We start from the raw sequence: 27,767 nt of genomic DNA, 5'->3' as shown, positions 1-27,767 counted from the left end.
TTGGATCACCTCTGGAGTGGGGATCGAACTCATGCTGAAGTGGCCTTAGCTTCTTAGTGCTGTGCTTTAACCTGCTGCACCACCAGGGAGGGTCTGTTTACCAAGATTTTAACGAAACTTCAGTCCCAGGGTGGTAATTCACATGTACCTATATGATTTTAGATTTTCTTAGTGGGAAGAATGAATTTTCCTCTCCATCTTACCCTTTGTCATCATTCCTGTGATTGAAGGCCCTGATGAAGGTCTTTTTTCCTTCAATTAAGTGATGAGTGTGAATAACATGATGAAGGAGTGTTCATGCCTCTTTGATGGGCTTGAGATATATTTCCTAATTACCTCCCAAAGTGGCTGATACCAAGACCTACTTCCACTAATGGGGAATAAGAGTATGGTTCTTGCTTTTGGAAACCCCAAGCACTGATTTGTATCTATCTTCTGTAGAGATAGATCAGGAACTTCTATAAGCCACTGTTTTCCATACCCATGACATTTTGACTCATGTATTAAAGGTTAGCGTCAAATCCAGATTTTATTTTTGTTTTGGTTCATTAATCAATCCCTGATCTCACTTCATCACTCTTATCTCGCCCCTCTGTACTTAATCAAGACCGATGTACACATTATAGTCAAGATAAAGTAAAACTGAGAGTCTGAGAACATTATCATATAGACTGAGGCCCCAAGGAACAAAGCAGAGACCAATTTCCCCAGAACTGGTTTATATTTTGGATTGACTACAGAGATGAATAAAAGCTAAGCAAGGATCAAGTGCTCCTTAAATTTTCCTAAGGACAAAATCGATCCCAAATTAACAACAACAAAAAATAAACAACTCAGTTGGAAAAGACAAATGATCAGAATAGACACTTTTCTAAAGAGGATATACAGATGGTCAACAGACACATGAAAGAAATATTCATCACTTCTTATTAGAAAGATGCAAATCTTTCCACAAAGAGAGATCAGCCTGTGCGAATGTCTTACATCAAAAGACTGTTAATAACCTATACTGGCAATGATGTGTAGAGAGAGGAAAGTGCATAGCCCTGTTGTTAGGAATAAAAATTAGTGCAGCATTCTGGAAAACAGTACAAGCCATCTTAAAATAGAACTATGGTATGATTCAGTTTCTACGCTACTTCTGGGTATTTCTCTGTAGAGTACAGAATAATCAACTGAAAGAGCTGTAATCAGCATCGTGTTGATCAATAGCTAAGATATGGATGCAATCTGTACCAACTCATGGAGGACTGGATAATGATTTGGTGTATATATAGTCGCGGAATACTAATCAGTCAGGAAAAATAAAACTTTGCCATTTGTAGCAAAATGGAAGGAGCTTGCAAGGATACCGAAAAATGACCTTAGACAAAGCCTGACACTGGATGATTTCACTTACATGTGCAATATTTGGGTACTCAGCTGATAGGTGGGCATGACAAAATAAAAGCAAACTGATGCGCCGTCTTGAAAACTGAAATGAGCTTACGGGGTAAAGAGGGTGTGGGGTGTGAGCACAGATGGAAAGTTTATAGAGGACTGTGGTGGGTGTTTTTGTTAAATAAATAAATAAGACATTGGTCCCGGAAACTTACAAAGGGATTGAGCATACTGGGATGGGAAGAAGGCCCAAGCGGCTCTTTCTGTGGAGACGAAGGGTGAGATTAGGAGAGTCCAGACCCCCTTCTGGTTTTCCTTGCTCTCCTCCTCTTTTGTCTTAATCTCACCTAAAGTTACCTGTCCACACTCATCATTTCAATTATCTATATGTACAAATAACCATTAAATGTTGATTTAAAGTTATTAAAGATAACGAGCCCTCTCTCCAAATTCCAGCTAGTCGAACAATTTCCTGATGCGTGCTCATACATAATCTGTGCCTGGGAGCGTCCAGTGGCAACAAGTATAAAAAGGAAAGTTCCTTCATTTTCCTCCACAAGGAAAAACGGAAGCGCACGCTGAGATGAGCCCAACACCGGCTGGCTCAACAGAACCCAGAGCTCCAGCGCAGTGTGGGAGGTGGGGAGTGGGGGCCACGGGGGAGACTGGGATGGTAAATCACTCTGACCCTTTCCCGGAATGGCACAGTATGGACGTGAAGCCGCAGCACGGGGCACGGGCGCTTTCCCCGGGAATCACCAGCCCAGGGACAGTGGTCCCGGCAGCCGCTGGGACAGCCACAGGCAGCGCTGAGCATGCACAGAGCTGGTTTTCCACGTGCCTTTTGGAGGTGGAGTCTCGCGGGCCAAGAGGTGTTGCAGGGTAGGGCCCAGGGCTCCTGTGTGCAGGTCGGGGCTTGTCTGCCTTGAGCCTCCCGCTGGAGCCCAAGGAGGAAGCCTTCCGGGCTTTTCTTCCACTTACCAGATGCTGGACACAGGGGCGGGAGGGCGGGGGCACAGCAGGAGTGAGGCCTAAAAGCTGCAGCCCTCACATGCCACCCAGTGGGCCCCCTCCCCCCTCATTACAGTCCCTCTCTAATGCTCCCCAACAACTGAAATGGGCCCCTTTCCACTCAACTGAATGTGAAGCCAAGTGGAGGCGATTATTGTGTCCTAGGAGACCTGCAGCCTGCAGGCGGTAGCAGGTGAGTAGCTCAGTGCAGGTCTGGTTCAAAAAACAGCACTGTGTGTTGGAAGACATGAAAGGAACGCTTTGGGCACCAGCCATGGTACCTGGAACTCTACCGTGGGTAAGTCCTGGATAAGACCTTCAGGTACAAAATAGTTGGCAGCTACTGTGCTTATATCAAATGGCGTGGGGCGTTTGTGAGAGTATCTAGCAACTTTCCTCAGGACTGTTCTCCCATTAAACACACTGTGGGCAACAGCACTATAAAAAGTATTTTAAAAAGAGCCCTCCCTGGTGGTGCAGCAGGTTAAAGCACAGCACTGAGAAGCTCAAGCCACTTCCACATGAGTTCGATCCCCGCCTACCCTGGTGGTGACCCCACCACGGCTCCCCTCAGCAGTGTACTTCGTCGGCCAGCCTGTTCTGCTCCCCAGCCTGTCTCTGGTGAACCCTCTCACCGCCCCTGCACCTCTGGCCTGTACCCCGGTTCTGTATGCATGAATAAATAATTTTTTTTAAAGTTACTATTTGGTGACAAAGACTTCCTTAGAATATAGAAAATATTACCAGGCATACCTGAGCCTCACCATATAGAGCTAATTCAAATCGTGTGGGGAAGGCGATCTTCCCAAAGCCTCCTGCAGCCTCCTGCCTCCTGCTCCCTCCTACCCAGAGAAACTTCCAGGGCCAGGAATAGACTTGAACCTCTGGTCTAAGTCTTGCTTCTTTCTGTCCTGCAGCAGGTGCTGGGAACAAAGTTCCGAGTCAGTGAAGTGAAACAAAACTGTTTATATCTTAGCTTAGCTGTTCTCGGGCTACTCTCCGCTGTCAGCCTATTTCCAGAAAAGGACGATGCCTTCTACCGCTTGATGCCTCTGTGCCCTGCTCGTAGGGGGCCCAGGGACCTAGGGTTCCGACAATCGCAAGGCGCGCTTCCAGGTGAACCTGACCGTCCAGCTTCCTCACACGAGTCCAGGCTCTTGCCCTTGAGCCTGTGAGTGGCCTGGGGCCAGGGAGGTTCTACTGTGCTGCTGTCAAGTTTTCCACTGTGTCCTCACCCCACATGGCTGGTCGTGCTGTCCTCACATTATTTTTAGTCATAGATCAGCTATCCCTGACACGCAGCGAGGGGGATTAACAAAATGCGCCCACATGCAGCTCTGAAGGCTGAGCAAGGGTGGCCACAGCCCAGAGTAGTCTTGGGAAGGTTTGGGTAGGATTAACAGGCTTCATGGCTTTTTTTTTTTTTTTAATTGCCTCCCTCTACCCATCCTGACAGAGTGAGACCCAGGCCAGAATCCCTCCTAATTTGCTGAAGGAGTCTGGGGGGAGGCTGGTGTCCCACTCCAGACTTCGCATCTGGCCCCATCCGCACCTTGCAGCCCCAGGGGCGGCGGGGGAGGCTTTCCCTCTGCTAACAGGAAGGGCCCGTTGGACTCCATGCTGGTTTCACGAGAACACAAAGTAATAGGTCATGCTGGGGATGTCCCTACCGCCCTCTCAAGTGCCAAAGGCTCCACATGCCTGAGGAAGGAAATTTCATCATGCCCGGTGCCAGCTTGGAAGGCTGCTCATGGCAGGGTAAGCACCATCGTAATCACATCATGTTCTGAAACTTCAGCCCTGATTACTCTCTTCTTTATCCTCCTTTGACCTGAGATGCATGCAAGGAATGGTCTTTGAACGACCCCGGTGTTTCCAAACTCGAGTACAGTGTTTGCCTGGCACTTCCATGGCGGCAGCAAATCACACCAGCTGACTTGAACTTGCTTAAGTTATTTGATTATTTTAAAGCTTCAGATCCCTCCCCGTCTCCAAATGACCCTCAGTTTTTATAACAGGGCGGTAAACTTCGGGCATCCGTAACTTTGCTGGGTTTTTGTGAAGTAAGTTTTCTTCCTTGAGAAATTATCGCCAGCTTGGGGCTTACACATCTGTGTTTCTTTCACACCCCTCTTGTTCTCTGCAGACTTTGGGGGTCAACTTAGGAACACCGGGTTGGGGTACAGGGGCTTTTGCCATTTAAAAATTTATTTATTGATGCGTACAGAACTGGGGTACAAGCCAGAGGTGCAGGGGCGGCGAGAGGCTTCAGCAGAGACAGAGTGGGGAGCAGAACAGGCTGATAGACAAAGCACACAGCTAAGAGGAGCAGTGGGGAGACAGGAGAGGTCTGCTGCGCCCTGTGGGTCACCTCTGGGAACAGGGATCGAACTCACACAGAGGTGGCTGCGGCCAGCTTGCAGTGCTGCGTCCTTACCGGCTACACCACCAGGGAGGGCTGGCTTTATCCTATCCAGCAGGCTAATGCTCACGTTATTTAGGTCAGAATCTCCTGGACGATTCTATCAGATCAGCCACTGTGTATGCGATTCCTGATTTGCTGCAACTGCCTAGGGCCCCAGCAGGAAGACAGTTGTAGCCTATGGTTCTCTTAGATTTCCTTTTTTGTTATCCTTTCCACTAACTCATTCCTTCCTCCTTCTCTTTAATTAGCCCCGTCAGCGTGATTGCAAGATTTTAGGGAAATAATCCTTCAATTCACTGTGCAAACTAAAACTATCACAAAAAAAAAAAAAAGTGAAGAGGGGGACAGAGATAGAAAGAACATTGAAACTTTGGGTTTTTTGTTTTTTTTTATGCTAATCAAGCAACAATCATTTATGGAATCCCTAGGATATGAATAACAAAACAGCTCTCCTGCTTCCCACCTATGAAAATTCTCTAACTCCAACTGTTCCTACTTAGGGTTTATGCCTAGATGACACTTTGGTCCATACTTGGAACAAGTTCTGGCCAAGGATGAAGGGAGTACTGAAATTCACTTGCTTTATCCATTAAGTAGGGAAAAAAGTTCAAGTACCAGTACTTGAACTTCTGTGTAAAATCTCCTTCTGAGTGACTGCCCCAAAGTAACCAGGCCAATTTTTAGACAATTCCTGGGATCAATTTCAGTTTTTGCCTTTCGCCATTAGTCTCTAAGTCTGGTCCCTCTTGCAGGCCATGACCATGGACACACTCGGACACCTTCCCAGGCACCTGCTATCAGATTTCCCTTCTCAGTGCCCACCTGTCTGCTCACCTAGTGTTCCTCCCTTTTCTCCCCTTCTTGAGAGTCAGCAAGACCCTTACCTCACCCTTCCTTCTGGCCTCTTCCTTGGGTACCATGGTTTTGTACAGCTTCAGAATCACTAGTACTTACTTTGAACCTGTTGAATCTCTAGCTGTGGTATCATACCTCAGTAACTGCGGAATTGAAAAGTTCATGTGAGCATTTTCACCTCGAGGTGCTTGTGACTTAGGCAGAGGAGTAAGACCATCCCAAAGAAAGACTGAATAGGGCAAGTGAACACAAAATGTTGATTTCATAGGAAGTCAAAGTAAGAGTTTGGTGAGGAGTAAAGCCAGGGAGGCAAATTCAAGGACTTCCATAGAGGAGAGATTAGAACCTGAAGAATGGACTGGAAGAAGGGAGAGGAGGTGCCCATGATAGGGAAGAATAGCTTGAATTAGATCCGTGAGCAGTAGGCATTGGGCGCTGTTTCAGCAAGTATGAAGAGACTGACTTCTCGGAATGTGTCTGAGTATTATAGTCCCTGGTGAGAGGTCTTAGCTTAGCCTTAGCTTTCGCTCGAAAAACAGAGACAACAGACAGATTTTCATCCACAGACAGGAAGAATTGTCCCACCACACAGCCTTCTCTCCAGTCCTGCCCTTTCTGTGATCAGCACCCAGGGAGATGCCTGTGAAAGCTGAGAGCACGTGAGGCCTGAAATGAGGGCAGAGATGAAACCCCACAGCCTGCACAGAGGCCCTGTGAGCTCCCTCTTTCCTTTTCTCGGGGAAGCTTCTCTTTCATCAAATATTGGAGGGGGGAGGTAGGGAAACTCTCTAGACCTGCAGCAGTAGAGAAACACTGGGTAGCTTTTGACCCTTAATGTCATGAAATATGATGCTACCATAAAAATAAAATTTACCCCAAAATTTTAAACATGCAGGAGGCCTACTATTTTAAGGCAAAAACTAGGATCCACATTGTATAAAGATCCCAATTTTGGCTTGTTAAGTATTTAGACAGAGAGCCAGGCAGCAAGTAGACAAAGACCTACTGAGTGTGATGAATTCCCCTGGAAGGCATAAGAAGCTGGGGTAAAGACCTCAGAAATGGGGTGGGCCAGTGTAAGGACTCTAGAGGCCTCCGCTGGAGAGGAAGAGGGCAGAGGCTGTCTGTCTTCAGGATTCAGGTCTTGGGCAGGTCAACCATGTCAGGAAGGAAGGGTTTCAGAGGAGAACGCGCTCGACATCCTTGGCCAAGTGTAACGATAAAAGCCACCTGTTTTATTTCACAGGTTGACAGAGTAGAGAAGACCAAAGTGTTGGGCAGAAGTTGGCAATCCCTGATAATGCTAGAATTGCCACTCACAAAGAACTTCCATGGCTGATCTGCTTTCTGAAATGTCACTGTACAGAGAAGCTTCTAGCAACATGCTCAGCCAGGTGTGACCTAGACTGGAGAGAGCACTTGAGTTCTGGGCGACCTGCAGAGCCCATAAGTCAGTGCTAAGTCACGTAAACAGATATCTCCATGGTGTCTGCAGGCTGTCATCCCAGGAATCTGGAGCTTTCACTGAGCTCATGTCCAGCCTAGGTTTCCCAGAAGGCTGGAAGGGAGCAGTTTGTCAGGGAACACGGCGTCCTCTCCACTCCTGCTCTGTGAGTGTCAGACACATCATAATCAGCATCTTGGCCCCAGTGCCTACTATGTGTGTATTTTACAGACAGACAGTGGCATTGAGACAGAGTGATCCAATAACTCACCCAGAGGCATATAACCAGCAAGTTTGAAACTTGCTACTTTGAAACTAGATGTTTGCCTCTGTCCTTTCTGAAATGCCTTTCAGCTTTATTTTCTTTTTATTAATTAATTTTTTTCTTAGATCACTGTAGTTCCCATAATTCTCCCACCACCATATCACCTGTGAACCACTACCATACTCCCTTGTGTTCATCCGCTCTGCATGTGTAATATATGTCAGAGAGAGAGAGACAGTGAGAGGTCCCAGCCACATTAATTACAGTACCAGGGCCCTCCCTGGTGGCGCAGTGGGTTAAAGCGCAGTACTGCGAAGCCCGCCGCGGCCACTTCAGTGCAAGTTCGATCCCTGGCCAGAGAGGTGGCCCACATGGCGCAGCCGACCTCTCCTGACCCGTCCGCTGCTCCCCTCAGCAGTGGACTTCATCAATCAGCCTGTTCTGCTCCCCACTCTGTCTCTGGTGGCTCCTCTCACTGCCCCTGCACCTCTGGCTTGTACCCCAGTTCTATATGCATAAATAAATAAATGTTTAAAAATAAAATAAGAGTGTTTTTTAAAATGATAATTACAGGGCCCTCCCTGGTGGCACAGTGGGCTAAAGCACTGCACTGAGAAGCTTAAGCCACTTCCGCATGAGTTCGATCCCCGCCTGCCCCGGAGGTGACCACATGGCGTGGCAGACCTCTCCTGACCCGCCCGCTGCTCCCCTCAGCGGTGTACTTCGTCGATCTGCCTGTTCTGCTCCCCACTCTGTCCCTGGTGAATCCTCTCACCCTCCCCATCTCTGGCCTGTACCCCAGTTCTGTATGAATAAATAAATAAATCTTTAAAAAATAATAATAATTACAGTATCTTTTTGAGCAGGGGTTACTTTTGAGGCTTAGTATTTCTTATTTGCACCTTTTCCCTGGCCTTGCTTTACTTCTCAAATGCTTCTCTCTAGCAACATATCCAAAAAATTATATATCTTAGTTCTTATTTGTGTTTGCCAGCAGTAAGCCCTAGCCATGAGTAGACATGTAATTGCAACTTTTGAGACTAAAGTTCTGGAGAAATCATCATGAGACTCTTATCCTCGGATGCCAGAGAAGCTGTAGGCAAGCGAAGGCCCCTCAAAGTTAGGCTGGACATGACCCTAAGCTTCGAACAGCCCTCACCTTATGTCTAACACGCTTGCATGCACCCATTGGATTCTGGGGCTTCTCACACACGCTGGGCACCAGATACTTGGTTGAGACTCCCAGCCTGGAATAGCCACTTGAGAGAAATGGAGCATAAATTTTCTGAAAGAGGCTGAGGGTACTTCGCGGGAGAAACCGTGTAGGGAAGTTGCATTCTGTAACCCGTTGAGCTGTGCTGCTTTTTCTGCAATAAAATCAAAGCGCTCAGTGTGTCGGGCTGAGTGTGACTCAGGGCTGTGACTGTGACCTCTGATATCTCACAGAATGAGATATCAAGAATTGCCACAGGTTGATCCTGGAGGTCTTTGCAGCACTGATTCTGGCACGGAATCAGATCTAGCCCATGACAACTCATTTTGAACACTTAACATTATATAAAAATTCTAGTTCTAGAGAAGCAGTGTTTGAAGACGGCATCTGAGATTTAGATGCACTAAGTGTATGAGCCCTGGTCTAATTTCAGGGAGGAGAAAGAGGTGGCCCAAGATGCCAAACACATAGCCTATTGTTAAGGATCTAATTATACGAGAAACTCAATCCTAACGTAAGGCTTAAGGTTAATTGGTAGAGCGTCAAAAACAATATCATTAAGGCCTCTCCCTAACCACACAAGTTCACCATTTCATGAATGTCTGGTCCTTCTTCTTCCTCCCTTTCTCTTCCTTCTTCATAATCTGCACAAAATACAGATCGTCCACTGAATGTTTAGCATTTCCCACACTCTGTATAACGGGAGCTACAGCATAGTCTACGAGGTGATTCACAAACCTATACCAGGGATTAGATACTAATTCACTGACTTCAAGATGAGGAAACCAAGGGTTAGCACAAGATGACTGATATGTTCGCTACGAATGGACACCCCAGGAGTCACACTAATGGAAAGTATCCAACCTGGATCTAAACTCATTTTGACTGAATTCAAGAATATCTATACCATGTCTGGTTCACAGTTTAAATACAGGGGTTGGGGGGGCGGGGGAGAACGGGGGTTGCCTGTTTTTCCCAGTGTTATCAGTCCCTTGTCCCCAGGTCTTATGCGGCCAACTTTCTACTTCACCCATCTGAGAGCCCCAAGAGCCACAGGTGACAGGCCATGAGTGAGGGAGGGAGGTCCGGCCTCAGGCAGCCCGCCTACCACACAGGCCACTGCAGCTTACCTTCTAGGGGGCCAGGGCCGGCTGCTGCCCGAGGCCAAGCAACCATCCCAGAGTGCCCTGTCACTGTGACAATAGGAAACCCAGGAAGGGAAAGCCATAAATTAGCCCAGGGGAGGGAGACAGAGGAAAGTAGATACACACTGCTGACAAGATTAATATGCAGTTGACGGGGAGCTCTTTCACACCAGAGCGCCAACAAATAAACACAATTCAGAAAGCTCATCCCTGCTGCACCAGAGGGGTAGGTTCCCCAGCCAAAGCAAGGGAGCAAAGAACAGGAGAAAGAAAAGAGAGGCCCACATGTGCCGGGGCCCCGCCTTCCAGGAATTCCTCCCGCAGGATCGGATAGCTGAGGGATGACCTAAGTTAGACATTTTCTGACCAAAGCCAGAAAAAGGAGCGGCAGGGCCTGGTGCCCAGGGAGTGGGCTTGAGGACAGAGTGCAGGCTGAGCTGGGCAGCTCTGGGAGGGCCCGCCTGCTCAGGCCCAGTCTAGGAAGAGGCGAACCTTCTCACGACCTGGCCCCGCGGGCTCTGTCCCTCCCTAGGGGACCCCGCCAGCTACAGAGGATACTTCAGAATCAGAATGAACTTGTCTATTCTTCTATTAGGTTGAACTATATAAAATTGTTATTCTCTGACGTCAAAAGAGGTCCCAGCTTGGTAACTGTGGTGCTCAAGACAATAGGACAGAGACAGTCTCCAAACGCTGGCCTGGGTTCGAAAGGACACTCTTCCCCATCACGCTACACTTGAATCCATTCCCCTTGCTCTGAGTATAAAATGCAAATTTTGAGCTTGGCCCAGATGTCCCCATCTTTCAGGCCTTTGCCGTCACAGCGCCTACCACGCTGGGTTGGACCCTGGGAGCCATTGCTCAGCAGCCGGTCCGTGCCTGGCACAGAGCTGGACGCCTGGGGGAAGTGCAGGCACCCACAGCCATGCCCCCCCACACCCCTGTGGCTCGTCGGTAGAATGAGTTATGTACTGTCAATGTCCATTTCCAACAATTCAACCTCTTGAATTTTGTTAGCATCCTGCTACAGACCCCAGGGACGCCCTCAGTGAGGCAAGAACACAAGTCAGAAAATTCAAAATGCAAAACTATCCAAACATAGCCCAAGGAACTAGTCCAGCTCCTGGTGTCCATACAATGTGATACCTGTTTACTTTGCCTTCTTCGCCTGCGGAGCCTGGTTTTCACTGGCAGAATTCTCTAGATAGGCCCTCCCAACTCCCAAATTTTGTGAACACCTCATCATAAGTACTATCCTCACTCATCTGTACTTATTAGCTCAGGATAGGACAAATGTGACTATATAATATGCAGATATATATGTGTCAACAGAATCACACTTATATGCTAATTTATGAACTAGTTTAACCCCAAGAATATATTATGAACGTATTCTCAAGTCAATTTTTCTACATAACCTGATTTAATTTTTTTTTTTTATTGTATTTGTTGTGTAGAAGAACTGGGGTGTAGGCCAGAGGTGGTGGTCGGGGGTGGTGAGAGGATTCACCAGAGACAGAATGGGGGTGGAACAGGCCGACTGATGAAATGCACTGCTGAGGGGAGCAGTGGGGAGACAGGAGGGGTCTGCAGCGCCCTGTGGATCACCTCCCTAACTCAGGATCTAACTCAGGCCTCAGCAGTGCCAGTGCAGAGACTCCACCCCAGGCCACCAGGGAGGCCCCGGCACTTGATACGCCCATGCATTTCATAATGTATTGAAACACTACCCTCAGTTTTAGTATTAAGGCTTTTCTCCCTAACTTTCAATATTACAAACAATAGCAACGAATACCTCACTGAACTGATTTACACAAGCTTTGAAGCTGAAGGGTGCTCATCTTCAGGGTTTCGGTGCCCACCAGGAGAACTAACTGCCTTTCTTACTGCAGAAAAGATGTCATTTACATCTGCTAGCGGCCACATCATGGCGCCTGCCTGGCCACTCTCTACTGCTATGTACCGCCACAGGAGACTCCAGGCGAGGGGTCACCTCTGTCAGCACTGTCCAGGACACGCTCCTCCCGGAGAGAAAGAAGATCTAAAAAGGAAGAAAACAAGCTCTTCCACGCACAACCCTGCGACGTGGCTTGGACTCTCACGCCCAGGCCTCTGGTTCAGCAGCGTCGGTGGGTGTCTGCAAAGTGGCGGCACCTGCCTCCCAGTGGCTTTGCCTTTGTTTTTGTTTTCTCGTAAAGATGATTTTGAGAAAGACCGTCCCAAAGTGCCCGCCACACGGAGGTGCCCGCCCTGCTGTGACTGTGAGTTCCCGCCAGCAGCCACTCTGGCCATCCTGGCTGGTCTCCTTTACTCCTTGCCGCGACTCTCCTCGCTGGTGAACAGGGAAGCCAGGCTGCACCATGGAGGGAGAGGGTGAAGGCCGTGGGCAGTTCCAAAAAAGGGTTGGTAGGGTGGGGAAACGTGTCTTTATCGCACTGGGCAGCCTCCTCCCGGGGCCCGGCCTCCCCCTTCAGAATCTGGAGGCCTCTGCCCGGCCCGTGTGGGTCCCGCGAGCTTTCTGCTGTCTCCTCTCCTTGCTGTGAAGGCGGCTCTGCTGACCTTGAGGTCCAGGACATAGTGTTGATCCCAGGAAAGACAGTAATAGTTTTGTTGACAGATACTTTTCAACAGCTGTATGGTATCTGGGCGGCTGCGGGAGAGCGGGGAGGAGGGTGACTGGGGCTAACCCGTGCTTGGCTCTAACAACTCCCGTGAAAGAAACCTCTGCATCCATGTGCTGGTCTTTGCCTTTGAATGTGTTTTGCTTTTTAACAGACACTCTACGTCATTTCCCTACAAGGGCCATGCTTAAGTTTCAGATGCATACTGCACAGCATTTCAAAGTATTGGGTGGGGAGCATCCACAGGAGGGGTGGACTCTGAAAGGAGATGGCCCTGAGGTGCCCCAGGGTTCTAGCATCTCGTGTTCAGAAGGACACATCTGACCTGCTGGCGAGGAGACTTGGGCCCTTCCCTGGGCGCAAAGAACATCGTGTATTCTGTTCAGTGGCATTAGATAGCATCAGTAGATTCTTAGATGCTTTACATAGGTATTTTCCTACTTATCATTGTAATGTATGTGGCATGATAGCCAGGTCTCTTTTTTTAAAAAAGTATTAAAGTGCTTTAAATGCATGACATTTTAAGCGCTAATCCAGTGGGAACTTTTATAATGCTGGTGCTGAGGGAAAAGACTAACCAGCGCTTGCAGGCTGACTCTGGTGTCACACTTTGGCTTTGTTTTATTTTAACGGCAAATATCTAGAATGTCTGAGTAAGAGTAATAAACAATACATTAATAATGAGACTCCATCAAGCCCAGTTAATGTATTTTGTAGTAAAATTCAACTGTGAGACTATGACTACACTTGCTTGATTTTCACATACGTTTGCTAAGAACTTACGGAAATACAGAATTTCAACATTCTAGGGAGACCGAGTGCTATTCCCCAGTCAGGCTCTTTGCACTTGAGAAACCACAGTCCAGCGGTGGAGCCCGATTCAGTCAGAATTAGCTGTCACACAAGGCAGCATAGGACAATCTCAAATCAGTAGCAAGCAATGGGCCGTCTTGGAGCCAGGACAGCAAAGAAGAAATGCAGACTGGACTCTGCCTTTACATCTGGCTGGGCCCATGCTCTGTTCCTTACTAGGTGAGGGAAAGTTCACTCTTCAACCTCTACAAGCTCTGTTTGCCGTCTCCAGAAAATGGTCGCACCCAACTCACGGTATCTTTGTGACATGGAGTGTCTGAAGTTTCAGTTGTGTGGATGGCGCAGGACAGAAATAGTGTGGGATAGCTAAGAGTGGTAGTAAAATGAAAGGGGTGCAGGAGGTACTTAGCTTTGGAAATATGTGAACGCTGACCTACGAAAATGGGGAGAGGGTGTTCCTGGTTGCAGTAACAGTATTATGATGGTACTGGAAGGAATGAAGCGGGGCTGGGCTACTTCAGAAACGAGACTTCAACTGGGGGCTGGACTGTAGGGCACAGTTTGCCCTCAATAGTTAGCCAGTAACGTTCCCACTGGTTTCGCTTGGTAGAACAGGGAGTCTGGGGAGAGCTGAGGCAGGACCTTGATCATCATTTAAGAAGAAGGGGTGTATTTGTTGGCAGTGGGGATCCCCTCTGTGCAGTGACAGGCAAGCCCAGCAGCATGAGGCCAGATTACAGGGTGGGTGAAAGAAGTGGAAAGGACACTATTTCAATAGCCCAGGCAAAAGGCTTACAGCCCAGATTCTTTATACCTAGCAGAGTAAGAAACACTCCATTTTCAAAAGTTACCAGTGCAGGCATTTTGCAATCTGTCCTTTCTGCTGACGGCATCAATCCTTCCCATACAGCGAACGGGTGTCCCGTCCTTCCTGTCACAGCTCACCCCAAGGTCTTTTTATATTTTGCTTTATAACTTCCTTGTCTTGAAAACCCACCAAGAAGCAGAACCTAGCCCTTCGTTCCTGAGTCTGGCTAGTCTCAAGTGAGTTGTCAGAAATATAGAAACTTCTGATTAGGTAGCCCTGCAGTAAATCCAAGAAACTTACTTTTGGAGAGTTCCCCAGACGACTCTGCGATCAGCCAGGTTCAAGAAACCCTGTGCTCGATTTAAACCTGCTGAGCAAGCCTGTGTCTTACTCGTTTCTGAATCTACAGGACCTATCATGTTATCTAGCTCAGAATAGGTGTTCCATGAATATTTAGCACACAGAACTAAAGTGTCTAGCGTGTGCAGAGAGAAGCATCGACCTTCAGGAGAATAACGGCTGCCTACCGTCTAGCTGGAATCCGGGGCAATCTTCAAAAAGATTAATTTCTGCTTCTGTTGGGCAGGGGCAGGCCTGGGGGCCTCAAGCCGCCCTTGCCTTGATTGATTGCTCTGTAACTTGAGGCCTGGCTTGACCTGAGGGTTAGAGCAGTGGATCTACAACTTGCAAATTATTTTAAAAATTGTTAAGGAGAAAGCAGGTATTAGTAGGGAACTCCATTTGTACAGCAGGAGGACTAGGACTTGGCTTCCCAAGCTAATCTACCCTTATGAGCAATCAGAGATACGCAAATGAAAACCAAGTTGCTGTTCTTGTTCCAGAGAGCAACTTGGCATTTTATACAAATGCCCCTTGATAGCTCATTGTATTTGACTCAGTAATTCCCAGGCCATGGAAATAAATGTTTAATATAGAATAATTTATAATTGGAAACAACTAGAAGTTCTACCATAAAGAGTCAATAAATGAATGCATGAAGTTTTGGCTAGTCATTGAAAAGACAGTGTGAGGTGTGGTAACTTCATGAGCTGAAAAGTTCATGACACTGGCCCTCCCTGCTGGCGCCATGGTTAGGACGCAGCACCGCAAGCCAGCGTGGCTTCCAAGTTCGATCCCCGCCCCGGAGCTGACCCACATGGCGCGGCAGACCTCTCCTGACCTGCCCGCTGCTCCCCTCAGCAGTGGACTTCAATGATCTGCCTGCTCTGCTCCCCACTCTGCTGATTCTGGTGAAGCCTCTCACCGCCCCTGCACCTCTAGCTTGTACCCCAGTGCTATATGATGAATAAATAAAAATCTTTTAAAAAATTATAACATAATATAAATTGAATGAATTAAATAGACACTAGAATCTTAGTTATATAAATAATAACCATGCTGATAGCAGGTTGTTTGAACCAGCGCAAACATAATTCCAGTTTTAGGTAGTGGTATTAGGAGTATTTCTTTGATTTTTTTTTTTCCCCTTAGAATTTACAGGTTGAGTTTTTGGTTCTTTTATGTGTTCAAATTAAAGCACACACATAAACAGAAACCAAAGTAGGGGCTGGCCCAGAGTCAGTCAGTGAGCAACTAGGAGGCTGAGGTAAGCCGCAGGGTAACCTCCCTTCTGCAGTCCCCAGGACCACGATGCTGTTTCATAAAACCAGGGCATTTGGCTTTGTGATACAAACTGCTTCATGGAAAATAATAAGAAAATATCCCCAGACCACCCCGTTCTCCTTCCCCAGCATTTTCTATGGATCTTGTGATAGGTTTCTGTCTTACTGGTAGCGTTATTATTTTAATCTTTTGAAAGTCCTCTTCCCACCTCCCTCGAAACGCTACCGTCTTGTCTACCGAGGTTCATCTGCCCACCTCATGGACTTCCAAAGACATCTGGGAGAAAGAAACTTAGGGGACAGGGTGTGGTGTTAACTGAGGTCACACTTGCTAGTCTCGATGCTCTCTGCCACATGACATGGTCCTATTTTTAACCGAGACAATTGGTGAATGACTCAGGAGGACTTCTGAAGCCAAATGGCAGCCTGGAGGAATAGAACTTGCCATTAACTGAAGAGAAAATAACTAATGCCGTTGGCTGACGCTGTCCACTTTCTGCTCTCAGTACATGGCAACCTAACAGTGCTGCCATCACCCCACTTCAAGGAGCCTCACTCTAGAGCACAGAGGTGGGCTGCTGATAAAGACGCTCTTCCTTCTTGTTCAGAAAAGTGTTGTTGGAAAATACTGATGAAGGATAACTTTTGGGTGTTCTGGAAATTAGTTTATACAATAAAGACCATCTTCAAATGGATTGGAAGCAAATGACCAATCTGTTACCATAGATTGCTCATTTTGCGGGGTAGGAGTGGAATGGAGGTGAAAAAAAGAAAGAAAGAAAAGAAAAAACACAAAATTTATAGAGCACCAATTTATAGAGCATCATGTGGAATGTTCCAGGGGACAGACTCTGGAAAACTGACACCTTTGTTACACCTGAGAAAAATGGATGGGTTGGGGCTTCGACTCCCTTCCCAAGAAGACCAAATTGGGGCTACTTATGCCAGCAGAGTAGACTCCCCCTTTCCCACCCCTCCCCGGGGTCACTGGAATGTTCTATGAAAGCCGGCACTTGATGGCCCTCTGGGCCATCAGAGGGCTGGCCCAGGTACCTACCGCATCCCCGCAGCAAGGCTTTGCTGGCCAGGTTTGCAGGCAACAGCAGTCAACCCAGACAATTACTGTTACTTAGGCATCTACTTTTCTAGTTAAGAGCTAATGCTTCTGACATTCTCAGATGCCTCAGACATATTGGTGCCCTTGAAAGGGGAGGTGCCTTCGACGGACAGATAGTTTTACTAGGATGAAGCGCATATGGCTGGCAAATCATAGTCCTAGGGCTGCAGACAAAGCTTCTATGGCCACATTAAGCCGTCTTGCTGGGATGATTTTAAAAGGAGTGAACTCCATTGTGGTAATTGGGAATTTCAGCTGAAACGTTGGCAGGCAATGGAGACCCCTCTCTCTTAAGCCAAGCTGAGAGACCCTGAGCAGGGGTCAAGGAAGAGACTGTACCTCCTGCTGCAGACATAATGGCCAAGCTTGTTTTATTTTGCAAAGCACTTTACCTTGTTTTATCTCAAGCGACTGCTTTAAAAACCAAAGTGCTCTTTCACCCTCAGTGAGTCAGGTACACATCCTTTGTCTAGAAAATACCATTTCCCAGGGGCATCAAATCCTCAAAAGAGTGCCCCCCTTTTTTTCCTTCCAAGACCCCAATCTTTGCGGAAGAGCTCAGAGGTCTCGGGTGCAGCTGAGAGTGCTCACGTCCAGTCGCTGCACGTTCAAAGTGGTGCCTTCGCTTGGGGAAGAGCCGGCCAGGGCCAACTCCTGGGAGGAAAAGCTGCAAGGCAGGTCAATAATTCTAGCTGTAACGAGAGTGACCACATTGGGGCAGTGAGTTGCAGGAGCTTGGACGCCTGGGGGCGGGGCGCTGTCTTAATTTAAGTCTAGAGTCATCGTTATGTATTAAGTGCCTGTAGACTTTCGTCTAAATTTTAATAAGCTACCTATAGGTTTGACTGAGTTGATTGAATCCACCTGAATAATTTCCTGCCTCTTTCAGCAGCATTAATCATAGGTACTGTTTCCTGACACTTACTAATGTGGTAGGGGACACGGACAAAAGCTGCAGTTTTATTCTTACATACACACACTCGTGCAGCTGATTGGCACTTGGAGTGGAGAAGGGAGTCTATATCTCTGTTGGAAACGGCCAGAGTAAGCTGGTGAATGCTACAGTGAAACACGTGCGGAAAAGTACTGAGTAATATCAGGGGATCCTTTCATCAGGTTAAAATCGAAGCCCCCTTGTTGCCCAGCAAGAAGGTTCGGGAGGCTTGAATCAAATCTATTTACATTTCAGCCTCCCAAACCCTCCTGTTGGGCAAGGGGTGGAGACTTCAGTTGTAAATTTATCAAAGGACAACCCCGCATAACCAAAAGGAGAACAATCAAGATGTCTCCCTTAGTCCACACAGAAATAGATTATGTCACCTGCTCAGCATTTTTGTGGATGAGGAAGCAGATAAAACTCAGAGTGACTAAGTCAAATTGTCAAGGTCACATAAATGGTAATGTGACTTTAGAATTCAAATCCAGGCCTATCTGTTTGGCTGTGTGAGAGCAATCTGGAGAGTACTTCTATGGTCCAGTGACGCCACTACAGACCCTCCAGAAAATGTCCAGTGATTGCTCCAGCTATCAGGTGTGGTACTGCAGCCGGACTGGCAGACATCTGCATGCATGCTATGCATTCTATTATTTTGTAAAATGAATGCCCATCTTGAGTTGCATTAATAGAAATTTGTGTTCCGGATAATGTTTGGCGTGAATAAAACGCAGCGTCGCTCATTTCAGTACGAGGGGCTAACTCAGAATCTGCTAACCTTTAAAAGTCGCCATGAGAGCCTGGCCTTTATTTGTAAGGTTAGGATAACAATATTTGAGCCTATCTGCAAGTCCAAGTTAGGGATATTATGAAAATAAGTTGGGCCTCCGTGAAAAGAAAGCAAACCTGTTGTGGTAAAAAGCGTCCAATGACTTTGTCAAGGGACCCATTTTTGCAAATTTCCCAACCTGGTAAACTTCTTAGGAGTCATGAAAAAATGCATATAAAAATGGGGATTAACATTTTGAATGTGCCTGTAGAAATACTTCATATGGGAAAATATCTTAGTGGTTTTATTGTGCTGCATAAAGCCAAAGAAGGATTATTTTTACATAAAATCTCTCACCTAACTAGGACCACCTGGTGTCCAATGGTGTCCCATAAACTGGTGATGTCCCAGACCCCCTTCCAAAACAAAAGTCACCGGACAGCCCCCTGTTGTAATGAGAGTCCCGGTCACTTCTCTCTTTGCACTCTGGGGGTGCTGCATGAAGCAATCTATGAAATGCTCAGCCCAGGCACGAATGGCCGACTAGCTCCACTCTCTTCTTCTGGCTTGTCATGTCATTACTTAAATATCTCACCCACGTGCTGAGCTTCTCTGGGAGGGGTCCTAACCACATCGACGGCTGAAGTGTGTAACTGATAAAAAGACTTCGGGGGGCGGGGGGCCTCCCTGGTGGTGCAGCGGGTTAAAGCACAGCACTGAGAAGCCTAAGCCGCGTCTGCATGAGTTCGATCCCTGCCTGCCCCTGAGGTGATCACATGGCGCGGCAGACCTCTCCTGACACGCCTGCTGCTCCCCTCAGCAGTGTACTTCGTCGATCTGCCTGTTCAGCTCCCCGCTCTGTCTCTGGTTAAGTCTCTCACCGCCCCTCTGGCCTGTACCCCAGTTCTGTATGCATAAATAAATAAATCTTTAAAAAAAAAAAAAGACTTCAGGGGACCAAAGGACTTCTAGCTACTGTGGATTCTCTGTATAAGGTGCTACAGGCATTATTAGCAATGGCCAGTTGGAGGTTTGTTCAAACAAGGCTGTTTACAGTAGCTAAAGTTGAAGGTATCTTGAGATACTTCTAAGGACTGTTTAAAATCTCTTCACCATGTTTGTGCATCTGACGATGTATACTCTACCAGGAGCAATGGGTGCACGCACAATTACAGGCAGTCCTTTCAAAACCCATGGCGCCACAGTTCCCGAGAATCCCTGGATGACAGTGTCTTCCCACACACCACGCACACGGGGATGTTGCTTATTTCCCATATTATTAGTGCAACTAATAATTTGTGTGTAGTAAACTTGGCGTGTGTATGAAGTAGACTCAAAGAGCTAAGTGTTCATCAAAAAAGAAAAAAAGGAGAAGCTAACTTCTGGCTTGAGCTAGATTAGTGCAAATCTGTAGAGAAACATCTACACATGTCCTGTGTGAGGGTGGGCATGGGGTGTACATGTGTCAGAGTAGGGGTGTGTATGTGGAAGATGCATGCAGATTGACCCAGTGCTAATATTTTGCAGTATTTATGCCCATCAGATATCCATATATAGGAACACTTTTACAGGGCACATTCAGTTTCCAAATTGTCTCCAAATGTCCTTGAGGATATTTCTCTACAAACCAGAATCCAACCAAGCATCACACTGCTTTCAGTTACCCATCTCTTTAGCCTCTTGAGTATGACAAGAGTTCACTGATGGTTTCTCTGTGTCTTTTCTAACACTACATTTTTGAAGAATCTAGAGAAGTTGCCCTTAGAGTGTCCCACAGTCTGTCATGATGAGGGTCAGCTTCAGCCCCTGTGGCAAGAACACCCCTAAGTAGTGCAGGAACCCTTCGGAGGCACAACTCTTGCTGTTTTTGAAGCAGTGAACATACTATCGGGTTCCTCGCCCTTGAGGCCCTCTTAAGACAACATTAATCACTCATAAGATTCTCTCTCTCTCATGCACACACACGCACACAGAACACATACTTAAAAAATCAGATTTTTAAAACTATGTCTATTTTTATGATCCCATGAGGGTATTTTGGGAGGCAATACAGATTCTTTAGTTCACTGACCCCAGCCTTGGCGGGGCTTGACGAAGGGGGAGCGGGTCAGCAAGAGATTCAGGTGTCCTCGGGCTTGTGGGCTTGGATGACAGGAACTGAAGTCTGTGGTGGGTCAGGGTGGGTGAAGCAAAACCAGATAAAAGGCAGCAGGAAAGTGAGGCCCTGGGGGCGGGGGGGAATGAGAGACGTGACATGGACCCCGGAAAACAGCTGGAGACGCCAAGGCGGAGAATTCTAGATGCAGCGCTCGTGAAAACTTCTGGTAGTTTACTAGGCTTTACCCTTGGCAAGCTACATCTTTTTGTTTCTAAGAAATAAAAAAGGAGGAGATGGCTTGAAAAGCCTTTTGGACAGAAAATAGCACTGAGAGAAACAATATTTTGATGAGTTAGTGCTAAATGAATTAGAAACATGTGGACTGAATTTCCCTTGAAATACAAATGGATTGAATAATTAATGGAAAAAGCACTTGGCAAAATGTACTTGAGGTTTTTATTGAACCCAAACCAAAACATTTGAAAATATTTTGAAATATGTGAAAAGTACAATATACATCTGGGTTTGCCCAACCCTAGTAAGGATACAGGAAATATTATTTTTATTTAACATTTATATGATAGCTGCAGTGTGCCTCAATCCTAAGGTATTTCTTACACCAGCTCTGTGGTCTAGGTTGTAATTATTATTTTCATTCGGGGCAAGAAACTTACCAGCACCCCCACCGTGGACTTCAAGGAAAACTATCTATTGGTCTGTGTTCTTTTTTTTTTTTTTAAAGATTTATTTATTCATTCATACAGAACTGGGGTACAGGCCCAGGTGCAGGGGCGGTTAGAGGATTCTCCAGAAACAGAGTGGGAAGCAGAACAGGCAGATCCATGAAGTAGTACACTGCTGAGGGGAGCAGCGGGCGGGGTAGGGGAGGTCTGCCCGCCATGTGGTCACCTCCGGGGCAGGCGGGGATCGAACTCATGCGGAAGTAGCTTAAGCTTCTTAGTGCAGTGCTTTAACCCACTGCGCCCCCAGGGAGGGCCCTGGTCTGTGTTCTTTAGAGGTGTTTCTAGTAGGAACACTGCACCAGTGGACATAAACCTCGAGTCCAGTCCCTTTCATTCTGTTTGTGCCAATCACACTGTACAACCCGTATCCATGGTGGATTCTGTCATTATGTGATCTCTTTCTTTTCCCTATTAATGTATTGTGACTTCAGTACTATTTGTCACTAGCTCTCTTTGATGACTATTTTGCCAACTATGCTGTGGTAGAAAGAATGATGACTGCCCAAAGAAGTCTACGTCCAAATGCCCGGAACCATGACTATTATTTTATACCACAAAGGGAAATTAAGGCAGAACTGAGGTTGCTCACTAGATGATCTTGTAGTAGGGACTTTACTGTGGGCAGAGGAATTGCAAGGACCCTTTCCTGTAGAAGAGGGATGCAGGAGTCAGAGAGGTAGTGGTGGCAATGAGCCACACTGATGTGTTCACAGTAGGACACACGTCTAGCTTGCTTTCAAGACTGGAAAGCGGATCACAAGGGAAGGGCCATGGGAAGTTTTAAGAAGCTAGAAAAGGCAAAGAGCTTCAAAGGAATGAGTCCCGCCCACACCTTAATGGTAGCTCACCAAGACCCACTTTGGAATTAACCTAAAGAACTGTTAGGTTATGAGTTTGAAGCCACAAAGTAGGCAGTTTGTCCCAGCAACCATGGTAAACAAGTAGATGCTCTGTAACCTGCTTTATTTTAAACCCTCTGTGCATCCTAACTATGTCTCCTGAAAACAGCGTTTGCTTAATTTCATAAATTTTGTCTTTTAGTAGGGCCCTTCCTGGTGGCACATCGGGTTAAAGTGCAGCACTGCAAAGCTAGCTGCAGTCACTTCAGCACGAGTTCAATCGCTGGAGGAGACCTGACCCATAGGGCACAGCAGACCCCTCCTGTCTCCCCGCTGCTCCCCTCAGCAGTGGATTTTGTCAATCTGCCTGTTCTGCTCCCCACTCTGTCTCTGGTGAACACTCTCACTGCCCCTGCACCTCTGGCCTGTACCCCAGTTCTGTGTGCATGAATAAATAAATCTTAAAAAAAGAGAGACTTACAAATTTAAAATTACATGTAAAAATCTGTCTTTTAGTAGACATGGAATCCATTTTCATTTCTTAGGATTCTTGACCTACTTGAACTATTTCTGACATATGATTTTGCCTTGATTTTTGGTTTTACTTTTATTTCTGTTTTGTAATTATAACCATATATTCATTCAAAACGTAAATGTCCATGTGCTAGAAATTTTCTAAATTATTTCATATTCCATTTACAGATGAGGATTAGAGCTTTAGAATACTTCTGAAGAGCCTCCGGGCTGGCGCAGGGTTTAAGTCTCAGTGCTATGAAGCTGTTGCAGCCACTACAACACGCGTTCTATCCCCAGCCAGGGAGGGACCCACAGGGTGCGGCAGACCTCTCCTGTCTCCCCGCTGCTCCCCTCAGCAGTGCATTTCAGTCAATCCACCTGTCCTGCTCCCCACTCTGTCTTTGGTAAATCCTCTCACTACCACTGCACCTCTGGCCTGTACCCCAGCTCTGTATGCAGAAATAAGTAAAACTTTTTTAAAAATTTTTTGTTGTAAATGGCAGTGACTATTAAAAATTTTTTTGTTGTTGTAGTCGATTTTCCTGAAAATTAGTAATCCATGTGGTGTATAAGGCAATTAAAAAAAAAAAGAATGTATTTGCTTAATCGTGACATTTTGTGCTCAAACTCTGGAAAAAAGGGACATTTAATGTAAAATTTTTTACTTTGGAGAGTGACATTAATGCTAATGTTATTTTTTTTTTATTTTACAGTTTATTCATTTTGATAGGATATTCAAGACTCTTCACCACCCTCAGCAGCATTTCTTGACTATCTAGAGTGTCTTGGGGCTTCATACTTCATTCAAACACAAGGCTGTTTCTTTAAGAAGGTGTGGATGCAAAGAATGAAAAACAAAGTTAGAGAAAGTTAATGTTTCCTTCATCTTTTTCCTGGCAAGTTCACAGAAAGTGCAGAGAAAAGCAACTTTAGGGGAGATTATTGTGTATTGTAAGTAAGGAGAGGGAAATTTTGGTGGAAGTGAAGTATGTATTTTTCAGCTTTGTAGAGTAATAGGCTGCTGGAAATGAGACAAAAGACTAAAAGGTATGGAACTTTGCTCGGGGGGGGGGGGAGACAAGAGGCAACAGGAGATGCAGAATTGCAGAATGAAAACCTTGGACTGTATCAGGAGAGAAAATCTGATTCAAATAAATGACTAGGTCACTCAGGGTGGCTAATCTTGGCTTTTTCCTCCTTGATGATTAAAAAAGAATGGAGCCGGCCTTCCCTGGTGGCACAGCGGGTTAAAGCACAGCACTGAGAATCTAAAGCCACTTCCACATGAGTTCGATTCCTGCCTGCCCTGGAGGTGACCACATGGCGCAGCAGACCTCTCCTGACCCGCCCACTGCTCCCCTCAGCAGTGTACTTCGTCGATCTGCCTGTTCTGCTCCCCACTCTGTCTCTGGTTAAGTCTCTCGCTGCCCCTGAGCCTCTGGCCTATACCCCAGTTCTGTATGCACAAATAAATAAATCTTTAAAAAAAAAAAAGAAAGAAAGAAAGAAAGAATGGAGCCTCTTTCTTATGTCCAGATGAAAATTCCTTTTTTCTGTTCAAAAAGAATCTCTAGTGCCCTAATCATCTGCTACCTCCTTTAGTGCTTGGCAGGTAAGGCAAGCAAGAGAGCAATAATATCCAAGAAACTAAAACTTGCACTCATTTAAACACCATTAAATGCATGCAAACTTTTTCCATCCTGATTATAAAAATACATGTATAAAACCACCGTATCTTCCTTTGCCTTGTTCCTTCATTGACAAAACCTTTAGGAGTCAAAACATTCACGGGCTAAGGAAGCTAGTCACTTGAAGAAAGTGCAACAAGATGTCTCTGGCAAAAACCTTTCATTTCTTCTTGAAGAGAAGCAGCCTTCAGTGCTCACTGCCCACCTTCTGTCTAGAGCCCTGCACTTAGGAGTGGGGGTGGGGAGAATCTCATGACTAGGCTGTGTGTGTGTGTGTGTGTGTGTGTGTGTGTGTGTTCTAAGAATAGAACAGTTTACAACTACAAAAGACCAGGAAGTGTCAACCACCACAATGGTCTTCTCCTTCCAAAGCTCGTCTGCCTATGAATCAGAGTTTCCCTTTTTCCAGTCTAAAAGAACAAACAGACTGTCTCCTCCACTCCCCATCACTGTGGCCGGCATCTGATTGTCTGAGGCCTGGTTTACTGCCGGGAGTCTGCTGGGGTGTGCCAGGGAGTTGCCAGACTCTTGATCACACTTCTCAGCCGCTGCCTCTGGTGTCTGGTGGCGAGACTGGTAAAGTTCATGTTCTTTACATGCCTGGAGCATCTAGGCGCAGAGGCTGCTCAGAGGCAATGTCAGGAGCCCTTTAGCAGAGCCTGGGCACTGTTGTTTCACCCGAAAGTTTACCAAAGTAATCATAGTAATGGCAAGACATTTGTGCCAGGCATCTGGGTGAGTAGAAGACAAAATGAGGCAGAGATGTTTCTAGCTGAACTGTAAGGCCCTCTGCCACCCACATTGTTTTCTGTAGGTTCCCTGTACAAAGCAGGCTGGAACAGCTCACCGCAACAGAGATAGATGACAGACAGACGGAAGATGATAGACAAATAAATAGATGATAGATAGATACAGCCAGCTAGATAACATAGGCATAGCTGATGGAGGAATGGTGGATGGAAGGTGGGTGGATGGATGGACAGATGGATGGATGGATAAATGTTAGACAGACAGGTGACAGAGGACAGATGGAGAGATAAATGATAGACAGATAGATGATGATAGACTGATAGATGATGGCTGGCTGGCTGGCTGATCAGATGGATGGATGGATGGATGGATGGATGGATGGATGGATGGATGGATACATGGTAGACAGATAACAGAGATAGACAGCTAGATGATGGGTGGATAGATAAATGACAGACAGAAGATTGAGATAAACAGATGATGGATGGATGGATAGATAGATATATGATAGGCAGATGATAGAGATAGACAGATGATGGATGGATGGGTGGATGGACGGACAAATAGATAGATGATAAACAGAGACAGACAGACAGATGGGAATGTGTTTTTGTTTACAGCTGTGTGACCACCCCAGACTAGTTATTTTGTTCTAGGTTTCTCTTCTAACAGATGGGAACTGTAGTAATATGTTCTTTGCAGTCTGAGTGAGGAGTAAGTTAACATACGTAAATCATGTGAACAGTATCTGGGACACAGCAAGCACTTAATCAGGGCTACCTTTGTTTAGGTGAAATACTTTTTTTCTTACATCAGAGTTAAATTTTGGACAGTATATGATTTCTCCCCTCAGGTGTTATGCTTCTTAATATTATTATTTTAAAATCGTCGGCATGTCTGGCTTTCACAGCATTGAGTTTGATGGACCCATGTCTGAGTCAGCTGGTGTTCTCAGGACTCCCTGCAATAATGGAGAGGTCAAAGCTCCATCCTGGCACTGTGCTGACAGGGTGGTGTTTGCCTGAGCAAACGTCCCTTGCCACACTTGGTCGTGAAAACATTGTCTCTCACAGTCAAGGAGAAAGTTACCCCAAACACAAGAATTCAATGTAGTATTCCTTTCCTGTAGCCCACATATCTGAAAACACAGCACTTGGCTACTTTCAAGCCATTTACTTCCCCTGTCACGTGATTGCTTTTCTCACCCATCCAAAGGAAGTTTGGGGTTCAATCAGAAGAGACTTGAGTATTGTCCTAGTATGGCTTAAGTAGAAATATTTTGAAAAGCAAACACCCTTGAAAGCAGTGACACAAATCAGGGGGGACGTGAATGAGGGGGTGTACGTGAGGGGGAGTAACTAGAAGGGTATTGCTACGGGATGTGACACATAGGGGTGTGTGGGGGGTCGGCTTAGTCGGCGAGGAAGAGAATATGATGGGGGAATAGAGTGAGAAATGAACAAAGAACGCAGGGCAGCCACGCACCCGCCAGCACCGGCCTCCTCATCGCAGGCTCAGCCCATCCTTCCCCTCATCCCCCTTGCATTAGGCCTGCCCCAGAGTGCTGCAGCCACCGCCCCACCACCCCAGGGTGCTCTGGACTGGAAGCTGCCTAGGGATGTTCCAGGAGCTCTGGACTGGAAGCTGTCTAGGGATGTTCCAGGAGCCACCGTGTTACTGGCCTCAGGAGTGACCACGGGACCCCATGGCAGCTGCAGGTTCTGGGCAGAGGTTCCAGGCCCTAGTCTTGCCACTGTCCTCCTCGACATCATACCCTAAAGGGCCCCGGCCTGAGGACGGGCCGTGGATCCAACCATCTGATTACAAGATAGCCTTTCAGGGTAGTCCTGAGATGAGATGGCTTCTCTGCTGTAGTCTATCTGACGTCTAAGAAGAAATGAATTATTTTCTGTACAGTAGAACTGCAAGCAATTACTGCCTGGCAGAACACATACCTAAATGATTTATAGAACTGTCAGCCTTAAGCAGCTTTAGATCTAGCCATCAGTTTATTACATTGCTGTAAGTCAGCCTCCCCCAAAGTTTAAGACCATTTTTAGACTTTACCAACTCCCTCATTAAGACATGGGTTAAATACGATCTTTGCCCCGTGTTCATTGTATCTGCCTGAGATTCATGATTTTACTTTTCAAAAATTTTATTGTAACCCTATTGGCTTTGACGACTCCCCCCAACTCCACTACCACTCATTGCTTTTCCTTAAAACAAGGGCATTTCGAAGTCTGTGTTCCTAGAACCAGAAGAATGGATGCTCTCCTCGCTGCTTCCTTGTGAAGGTTAGATGGAACCGCCAAATCAGAAGAGCCGTGCTCCTGGCCCCTTGTTTTTACAGAAAGCACAGGCTCTTCCCACCGAGGCTGCCAGGACTCCCAAGCCCCATGGTTTGTGCTTCCAGGTGGCTCGGCACAGTTTTTACAACCCCACTTTCCATACACTCAGCTTAATTTTAATGACTGCCTCTTTCCGGGGGTCTTAGTGCGCGGTTCCAGGAAGGGTTATAACCTACATTAAACAATAATCATTAAACAAGAAAGATAGGGAAAATAAGTTTCTTCTGTTTGTGAAGCCAAACCAAAGGGTAGGGTGAACAAGATTCTTGCTGATTAGGGAAGGATGTTCCCTAAGTCCCTTCTCTCAGGGATGTGTGCAGCCATGCCCTGAGAGATGTCTCAGCCCGGCCTCCCTCAGCC

The sequence above is a fragment of the Condylura cristata genome, unplaced genomic scaffold (assembly GCF_000260355.1).
Source record: "Condylura cristata isolate star-nosed mole 26May11 unplaced genomic scaffold, ConCri1.0 scaffold00026, whole genome shotgun sequence".
Classification (NCBI taxonomy): domain Eukaryota; kingdom Metazoa; phylum Chordata; class Mammalia; order Eulipotyphla; family Talpidae; genus Condylura; species Condylura cristata.
Note: the sequence above shows the minus strand (reverse complement) of the source record.